Genomic DNA, 10,860 nt, shown 5'->3' on the forward strand with positions numbered 1-10,860 from the left:
CTGTTAACTTGGCTATTTGAATAATTTGAAATATTTCATGTTGTACCCATTTTCTGGTGGACTGGACACTTTTAGAAATGTTGTTTCCTATTTTATCTTTCTAATACTAATTCATTTTTATCAGTCATGGTACTCTCTGTCCGAATTTGGAAATGATTATTTATCACAGTAGCAACTCCCCTTCTTGCTGTTATTAATATGGAATTCTGTACTTGCACTGAAGCCAACTTGGATAATTTATTATGCTTCTTTACTGCAAGGTGAGCATTTGCCAGAGCTACCATCTCCTCTAAGTTTTGTTTTATGCAAAATTATATTACTGTACTATATTATACAAAACAAATATTATTTGCGGTAGCTTTTACTTAAACATATGCATTTTTATAGTACGTGTTTTAATATCGGATTACAGTAATTAGTTAAACTAGAAAATCTGAAGGTTCGGAAAATTCAAAAGAAAAACTGTTACTGTATCAGCTTCTGATACATGTACATCATAAAGAAAAAATAACTTCTCCCTCTTTTATGAGAAACAAAATGAAAGAGAATTTTAAATGATAGACTAGAAAAAAAAAGACCCAAAGGAATGCTCCTCTTTTAGACAAATCGTTTGTATGTAAGCTTCCGAAAATTAATTTGAACAAGTAAAGCCAAGAGGCTTCCCATATGTAATAAATACTGATCAAACTGAGTTTATTTCCACTATATAACAGAAAGAAAGCAAGAGACAAATACTGCGAACTGTGAAAATATCACAAAATACAAAGCACCGAATAACCATGGTACGACTAAATGTAATATTCCTGGATGAAAAAACAACTAATGTCTTTAATACAACTAACAATAAACAGTGAAAAATACAGCAGGGAATAAGAACCTAACTGTATATCCATTAGGTGTATGCAACTAATAATTTAATTGCTATGAGAATATGAAGCACAATACTAAGCAGCAGTAGTCCATAAAGCTCCCCTTAATGCACATAATGTAACTGTTTATGTAAAAATGCAAATGAGAATTCTACCATTATTAAGTGTGCTTAAAGGGTATAGTAATGTACTACATAATTCTGCTTTGAATTAATAAATGCATAGTTTCATACGTAATACAAGCAAATGACAACCTCAAAAGAGATTTCGGTTCCATAGATGCGTTATTGTGATATCTGGGCAAATCAAATTAAAAATGTTTCAAATTAAAACAAACATTTCATTTTAAATGAATGACGATAATGCAAATGATTTGCCAGCTCTTTATATCTATGGTATATTTAACCACGAACCCATCAGACCAATAAATTGTACTGTAAGGAATCATAATCACAACAGCAGAAAACACTGTGATGTTTCAAAGAGGGAAGAAATAAGGCTCCATAAAATAACGAAAAAAGCATCATATTTCATAACATATGTACTACGGATTCAGCTGAGATATGAAAAAACAACAAAAACACGTTAAGATAAAAAGTGCTGTAAAATGCTTAGTGGTGGGGAATATTTAACTTAAAATTAAAATCTTAGTATGTTTGGTTAGTGAAAATATAGCAAAAGAGCAGAATGAAAAGCAGATGTAAAGGAATTCAGAGAAAAAGCTGCCAGCCTATGGTTTGAACCTAATGAGATTGATACAACTTTGAAAAATTGGGCATCAAAAGGATTATGAATATACAGTATGGGCAAATGTTTGATGAAACTGCTTTAAAATAAAATGCAAAGGGCTTTAATCTTATAGATTCCCACATTCTGAATTAAGCTGTTACTTTCAGGTCAGAAGTTGCATCTTTAACTATATTATAAATCCACAAGCAGTGTCAAACTTCACAAACATTAGTAAAGTTTATGATGACAGCGTACCAGATTTAGAAGCAATTCTCGCCAAATGAATCCAGCAAAATTAATTCAAGTGACTGTAGCTTCATTAAGGATCAAAAACTCCCTTCTATGGAAAGTAAGTGGAAGCAGCTGTGTGGTCTTGTTCGGGAAACAAAAAGACAGTGTTTTAGCTTCGGGGCTGTTTTTCTTCCACCTTTGCCCACCTTAGCTGGAAGTCAGAATGCAGAGCGTTATTTATTTAGGACTCCGCAAGGCTCCAACCTGAATTCCACCGCTGATTTGTTGTCTCTCGGCAAAAATACGGCAGCCCGACGGAGAGTCATAACACCGGTCCTCCTTTTTTGTCAATAAAGAAGGGAGAATATATTCGCAAAGAAGAGAAAGGTCATTTAGATATGTAGGGGGAAACGGAAGTTTAAAACCCTTTTTATGTAGACTTTTCCTTCTGTAAATTGCACGTGCCAGCTCTTTGGGGTATGAATAAAAAGACAGAATGCTAAACTTTAAATAGGGGGAAAGTATCTTATTACATAGCAGGTTTTTGTTATTTTCCCAGTAGGTTGCAGGTTCAAAGGGGGTATGCCACGGTTTAACAGTAGACTCCTCTTGGGAGGTAACATGCCAACATTTTGCTTCCAGGCCCACATCATATCATAAACTTCAGAGCACCAAATAAATAGTTTGATAGGCTTCTACATTTACATTTATTCATTTAGCTGGCACTTTTCACTAAACCAGCTTAAGTGTTAAACTACCTACAATTACTTACCAATTTGCACAGCTGGATTTTACAGGAGCAATCTAGGGTACAACAGCTGGAAGCGAGACATGAACCAGCAACCTTTGGATCTGAAAGTAGAAGGCATTGATATGTGCTGTTTGTGTGCTGGTTCTTGTGATGAACTTGCGGGTTGGACCTTGACCTGTCTTTTCGTCATTATGAACGGTCATCTATATGTGCTAATGTCTACACTGCACCTCTCACCAGTCAGGAGCAAAACTCACACACACATTATCTGAAACCAGTCATCTCATGCAGGGTCGCAGGGAGCCAGAGCCTAGCCTGGCAACACAGGGTGTAGGGGGAGGGGACACACCCAGGACGGGGCGCCAGTCCATCACAAGGCACCCCAAGCAGAACTCGAACCCCAGACCCACCGGAGAGCAGGACTCGGTCAAACCCACTGCACCACTGCACCCCCCCAGGAGCAAAACTTTAAACTCATTTGCTCAGTCTAGTTCACCCCAATGTGTCTTTCTAGGGACAGCTCAAATATGCTTTAAAAGAAAAGCCTCTCCAGGCATTTCTGCACATTTACTCTGGAAATGTGATTAAAAACACTTTACTAGACTGGTTTACACAACCATCCAAGAAACCATTCAGAAAAAATGTAATTTGTCACCATCCGTTTTCCTGATTAATCACAACTCAGACTTCTCTCGATTTTATGGCACGTAGGCTAACGTACTGGGTGAGGAAATGCGTTTTAACGTTGTGGTATACACCAAAAATTACCTGTGTTAATATATGGATGACTGAAGTGTTAAAATTCATCACACTTCAAAAATTGACGTGCTATTTGTGCAATAATTCACAGGAATTCTGGAACGTCTAAACTCTCCTGGAACTCATTGGAAAGTGCTACTTGATCATGCGTGTAACATACTGTAACCTTCTGACCCTTCCTCCGTGCACACCTATACAGTATACTGGTAATTTCTTGTGAACTGTATCAGCCTGCGTACTGTCGCGACCCAGTGCTGTTCATAAAACAGACAAATAATCAAAGAAAGAAACAAAGGAACCAACTTCTGTGCAAGTTTTTTTGTTAAGCCTCCATTAATGGTTCATCAGCTGAGTACTGTAGGCTCTTTGGTCCATTGGCTCATGGTGCATTGATTTCTTTTTGCGCGGTGGAAGTGGAACATGTCTCCAAAAAAAAAATTTTTTGAAATTTTGAAAATTAAAAAATAAATCACTGGACAAAATCCCAATCTTTCAAGTATGCAGTTGCATCCAGTAAATACTCTCCAGGTTTTCAGTTTTGAGGAAACATGGTCACGCCTTGTTTTTCTAAAACACTTTTTGACACATCCACAATGATTCAAAAGTGAATTTTAATCTGTATTATATGCACTACCACAGCTAAACATTCAATGGCAGGAAAAACAATTTCCTTTAATATTGAAAAAATGAATTGCACAGCATGAAGTTACCACAAGCAAAGTACATTTTTACATCAACAAATATACGTTTTTTTTTTTCAGGGGATAAAAATATTCATATCCTGCCCAATATCAATTGGTCAGTAAAGGCTGATGGTGTATTCCAATAGTTGTTTTAGTGTCTACCGTTAAACAGTTTTTAAAGGATTACATTAACATCTTAATTCACTCTGTTTCACTGCACCCTTGACTGGGCTCATGTGCACTGCCAAGAAAAAGGTTGCACTGGACAATAGCCATGTTTGGTTTTTATATCTTGCGCTTATTAAGCAGTGGTCACACCACTAAAACAGAACCCATTTTATCACCCAGTAATGTTACAGCCCTATATAAAACAAGAACAAATCATCCATTCAAATGCAGACATACTGCACTTGTTGATACCTCATTTCACTACGGCATTTTAAGCACTCTGGGGACTGTCTATTTATAGTCCTCCTAGTGTATCTGTTAAAAGTTTGTGCTCTAAAATATAATGCTTCACAGTACAGTACTGTTTAAACTTCTTGATGGAGCTTCCTTGATGTTAAACTGGCTACAGCATTTCACATCAGTTACTATATTACATTTTTTATTCTAGGCATACCTTGCTGTAGGTAAATTACAGAATTAATCATCTCTCTTGAACTGCATTTACATTGACATTTTCGCATTTGGCAGGTGCTCTTCTCCAGAGAGACATCAATTCCGAGTAAACGAAATCGCACTCGGCAACAGATGAAGAGCCTTAGATACAGACATGCGATTGCCAAAGTACAGCTTATTTAAATCCCCAGTACATCTTATTTGTCTGACACCACCAGTTTATAAAACTCAGACAGCAAAAGTATAGATGACTGTAGCAGAAGGTGTTGAACACATCTAGGTAGCTTCCAGATGATCAGGAAAGAGAGGGGCACAACATATAGAGATGGAAAGCAATCAGGTCCCACAGGTATAGTGGAACAGATCCATCGATGGTCCTACATGCTGTCACCAGAGTCTTGAACTTGATAAAAGAAGCCAGAAGAAGTCGATGAAGGGAAACAAGGACGGGAGACACATGGGAATCATAAGAAGCTATGTGCAGCATAAACAGTGGAGTAACAACCTGCAGACCAAAATATTATCAATGGTATTTAATGGCATTATTCACAGGTTTGCATGAAAACTGCCCCTTGTCAATCATTAACTGATTCATTATCAACAGCTGCTTGTCCAAATTCAGGGTCACAGTGCCAACCCTGGAAACACAAGGCACACGGTGAGGCACCCCTTGGGTGGGATGCCTATGTAGATAGATCTATGCGACGGATACGAGCGGTCATGTGACAATCAGAGCTTTAAATAAATTAAACACATTTCAGTCATTAATAATCGCTCAAACGCATGACAAATAATCGCACCCAGGCAGAGCTATTTAACTCAGCCTCATATTAATTGCCGCGATGTCGAACGCAGGACTACATACGCACCAGAGAGGCACTCAGAGCCGAGCGTGTTCAGATATGCTGAGATATTCAAGGATCCTCAGAGTTTCAGCACTAGCATTCAGCTTCGACATCTCTTCTGCATTTGTATCACCAAATATGAGCCAGCCAGCTCAAAGCATATAATTCTGGGAATTCCTGTGCCGTCTCGCCGTGCAATCTTTACAGTCAATTGGAGCGGAGAGGGCATAGCTGTCTCGACTCTCCAATCTCACTCTACCTTTGCATGCATGCGGGGATCATTCCGCTCCTGCGAGAGCTGCTGTAGCCGGAACGTGGAGCATCGAACACAAACTGCGGCGAGTTATTTCCCCGTTTCTATTTGTTTCACATTTTTCATATTTCATTTTCATTTACATTTATCTGAGATTTTCTCCAAAATGTAACATTAAGCTACTGATAAATCCACTTATAGAGCGGGGTATGTTTTTTTACTGGAGCAATTCAGGGAAAGTACCTCCTTTTACGGTTGATTAGAGTGGCTGCCTTTAGAACCAAGGGTTGCAGGCTTGAATCCCATCTCAAGCTGTAGTATCCCTGAGCAAGAAATATCTAAATCTATATCTACCCTAAATTGCCCGAGTAAAACTGCCTGGCTGTATAAATGGTTAAGTAATTGTACATCAGCTGGGACAAAAGCAACAGCTAAATGTGAATGCAAGTACTGGTTCAAGAGTGGGGGCGCGGTGGCGCAGTGGGTTGGACCGGGTCCTGCTCTCCGGTGGGTCTGGGGTCCGAGTCCCGCTTGGGGTGCCTTGCGATGGACTGGTGTCCCGTCCTGGGTGTGTCCCCTCCCCCTCCGGCCTTGCGCCCTGTGGCTCCGGTTCCCCGCGACCCCGTATGGGAGAAGTGGTTCAAGAGTACTGTAGGAGGTGGGATTCAAACCTACAGCCATCAGATCTGAAAGCAGTATCTCTAGTCACCACACTACCTACTTTTCTGTAGAACACAAAACAGTTATACCATGCTAAAGCATAATCGTCTTTGTCCTCTTCTTTTTAGATCCATGAACTGTAATCAATAAAATGGCAAACGGCAACGTGAATTACATTCCATTAAGTAAAAAAATACAGCTGATAATGTAATAAAGCTAAAGTAATAAACATTTTACATTTAGTTTCTAAAACTTGTTACAAAATTAACTATAGTTTCATAAACGATTCACACTTTATAATGCGGGTAAAATGGTACGAATGGTAAATGAAAGCCGTTTGGACTGTTCTTGCAGCAACTCTCAAAAACGTATGCCACGTTCCACCATTCGAGGTGCAGCAGATGGTCCTGGCGCCTCACAGTGGATGAACTGTGTGACTGGACTTGGGTTTGATCACCACTCAGTCTGTAGAGAGTTTATCTGAAATCCATGTGTTTGTGTGGGTTTCTTCCTGCAGTTCAAAGACTTGCTTCAGGTGAACTGGTGACTCTAAACTGTCCTTAGTGTATAAGTGTGTGTGTGTGTGTGTGTGTGTATATATACCCCCTACCAAGCCTACTGACCTCTGCTTCAACAGTGAGAAAGTAAATTTACCATTTGTGGTTTGATCACTCAGTCATTATCCTCAACTGCTTGTCCAAGTCAGGGTCCAAACCCTATACTGGAAGCACAAGGCTACATATGTAGCATTAGCACTTAATTGATGTTGTTCTCCAAAGCAGCTCACAACATTACTCTATTTACAGTGATTTTCACATTTATGTAGCAGTTTTTTCTAATGGAACAATTCTCAGTAAGTACCTTGCTCAGATTTGAACCTAGATCCCTGAGCCCAAAGGGATCAGCTTTGACCCCGATGTGACCTGCTACCCCTGAAGCAGGTGGGTTATAACCTCTTATTCATACTTCTAATGCATTCAAATATGCAAAATGTTCACATTGTATTTACAGTGTAACTACATATCATCTGGGAAAAATTATGAATGATAATGGAATTGAATATTTATTCTATCACTGTCGACCTCAGCCGTTTCCTTCTCGAGACACTGCAAGGCCAAACAAGCTTCACAAGGGGCCGCAGATCAATATTAATTAGCTTAATGTAATTCATAAACTCTTCGGCTTGGTGCTACAGGGTGACTGATAGTATTTCCATATTCATCTGTGGGGTCTTTACCGTAGGTTTCACCGCGAAAAGCCGGCGCCTCAATTAATCATCACGCCTTCCCAACGGTGCTGTTTTCTTCCTTCCTTCATGAAACAGGCCTTTATTTCATTAGCTCCCACTGATGAAAACTTACCAGAGGACACTGGAAATAATGCACCTCCGCCGTCCTCGGGACCGATGAATCACACGGCGTCTGTTTTTTGCGCGCGTACGCCGGACAGCAGCAGCTGAACCACGGGATGACCTCTGATCAAGAACATCTGCAGTGTTTCTGTGCCAAGAAGAGTTTGCTTTGCGAAAATCATTATAAGTTCTGCTTGACTTGAAATGAACCTGAACCAAGTGCATTAAGAGCAGAAAATATGTTCAAAATAAATGTCCACAGAGGAGCCCATTGAAATAAAATAAGAGCTTCTTTTGTTTTAACTGTGCCAAAGCGACACACCGTCACATCACTGTTACAGTTCATGGGCATAGGGGTCAATGTCATGGACCAGTCATGAATGACGTCTATAATAATTTCAATCACTTACTTGGCTGCAGAGGGGGTGTGGCGGTGCGGTGGCACAGTGGGTTGGACGGGGTCCTGCTCTCCGGGGGGTCTGGGGTTCAAGTCCCGCTGGGGGTGCCTTGCGATGGACTAGCGTCCCATCTTGGGTGTGTCCCCTTACGCCGTATGTTACCGGGTTCAGCTCTGGCTCCCCGTGACCCTGTATGGGACAAGCGGTTCAGATGATGATGTGTACTTGGCTGTAAACAGGATACCAGTCTTCAACACTACTTCAAAATGAAGAATGTATACTATGATATCTCGCATTTTTGAGATAAGCGTTCATTTTCAAATATGACATTTTTTACCAAAATATCATTGCCATAATGTATCAGGGTTAAAATTATTTTATCATGTGTCGGATTGTATAACTTTACAGCAACCCAAAATGACAATATTGTTAAAAATTTGAGACAATGCATAAATGTTTAAAATCTCAGCGCACTAAAAACAAGAAAAATATTTTGATTGAAATGATGGTGTTTGGACATGTTTCTCATTACCATTACATTTGTTCAAGTGATTGTCATAGTTAGAGGTGGTTTAATTAGTTGTTTTTACCAAAGGGCCTCATGAACAAGTGAAGACTTACAATGAAAATAAGTTGATCTTTTGTTTATCATACCTTCAAAAAACCTTTGTTTCTCTTTAACGTTTGTGTTGCAATTCGAAATTTTCATACCTTAAAAATGGGATCTCATTGCTGTAACAGGTTCCAGTTGAAAATCCTAAGGAAGCTGACATAAAATTATAGAAGAGGACATAAAGGGCCAAGGGTGATGTTAGTGAACATTCTTGCTAAAGCATAATGACCGCCACGACCATGAGCGAAAATGCTAAGGATTATCGCTACTGCAATAGACAACTTTCCCTTCAAAACTGAAACAATTTCAAATCAAGCCTGTGACTTGAGCAGCAATAAAGAAAAATATCCAGGGCAACAGAGTCCTGAAAAGACAGGACAGGGAGGAGGGGGAGAAAAAAAAAAACGAAAAACATCTCTGGGTCTCTCCATAATAGACTTTAAATTTACCAAGTGGCTTAGTCACACCTTCAGTCAATTCATGCTCTCTCTGATTTAACTTTTCGTTCCGCTAAGAGTTATACTGCAAGTTTAATTGCCCTCATGCATTTGGTAGTCAGCTCATACAAATGTGAAAACGAACCATTTTCCATTAGGACTTTCACAATATTTCAAGTTCAAGTTCTTTAAAAACTCTGTATTTAAGGCATAATGGCATGGCTTATTGCAGTAGTTAGCGCTGTACAGTTATCTCAAAGAAACAAACCGTAATTAAAAATTGGAAGGTAGCCTGCAGTATGTGATCACCGCTACTTGTCTTGCACCTTTTTGAATTCACCTTCCAAAATTTCACCTTTGTTTCTAATTGGCTTTCATTTAACCAACTTTTCGGACCGGAAATTTCACAGCAGCCAGCAAACTGGGCTGCGCATTCCTTAGCGCTCTAACAAAAGAGCAATTAAGACACCGTTTCCCACACTTTGCATTCACGGCGAGTTTCCTTCTGCTCGCATGTAGAAGTCCCAGTCACTTACGGATGCTGCAATTATCACCGCACATGCCATCTTCGCAAAAAGAGAACAGCATATTTAATCGATGTCGCTTAGGCTCAGCCATGCTAGTAAGCTGCAAAAAAAAAACATTTTAATTGATCAACTGGGTTTTTGTGAATCCTGGGAAATTTAAGTGAATGTTGACTTATCATCATTCATCATTAAGAAACGGTTTATGCATGTTCTTACAGAACAGCAGGTAGCACAGCGGTTACTTGCTCTGTGTAAACTTGGAGCTCCCAGGGTGGAATCCCACCTCCTGTTGCAGTAGAGAGAATTGACACAGTAAAAAAACGACATTGTCGTACAAATGGGTAAATAATTAAAAGTGTAGCCACACTCTTACGTTAACATCAGTGTATTGGACAACACAATGACATCCTGTAGGGTGAATACTTGTTTGGATTTTTCTATTTACAAAGTTTGGGAAAATTAATAAATTGGATGTTTGTTCTGTTACAAAGCAACTTGTGTTGTGGGTATAACATTTCAGACTTTAGAGCAGAACCCAGGGCACCACCCGCCCTCATCCAGTCCCTTCAACGGAACATAAATGCAAACAACTAAAACATTAACGAAAAAAATTTAACTTGAGGCTTCACAGAGCAAGTTCATCATTAGATCGGAAACAAGTAACTTAGTTACACCACACCTTCACGCAAAACATAGACTCCAGTGTAGAAGTTTCTAGAGGACCTTCCCACTCTCAAACCCAATAACAGTAGTTTCTAGAACACTCCGGAATATCTTAACTTTACTAAACAGCCCTACTGCGTTGTAGGCCTGATGCTGATCAAAGCTTGCACACGTTGAGACCTAAAATATAGTCAATTCTGCTTCATTCTCACAAAAAAGAAGGGTAAAAAACCCCGCAGTTTACTTTGTCCGCCGTCCACGCGACAACCAGGAAAATTCCAGATCGTCCGCTCGCGTTTCAGGAGCAGATAAGAAGTCCAGCGAGGGCCGAGGAACTTGGCGCGTGGCCGGGAGCACGAAGCGCTATCCTATCGGGTTCTCCTCCACCGTGGCCGCTCACGACGAGGCTGAAAACCCTCAGTTCCCTAAAACAATTTGACTCGTTGGACACAAATGAGTGCAAAACGGAA

This window comes from Scleropages formosus, chromosome 25 (genome assembly GCF_900964775.1).
Source record: "Scleropages formosus chromosome 25, fSclFor1.1, whole genome shotgun sequence".
In the NCBI taxonomy this organism is placed as follows: domain Eukaryota; kingdom Metazoa; phylum Chordata; class Actinopteri; order Osteoglossiformes; family Osteoglossidae; genus Scleropages; species Scleropages formosus.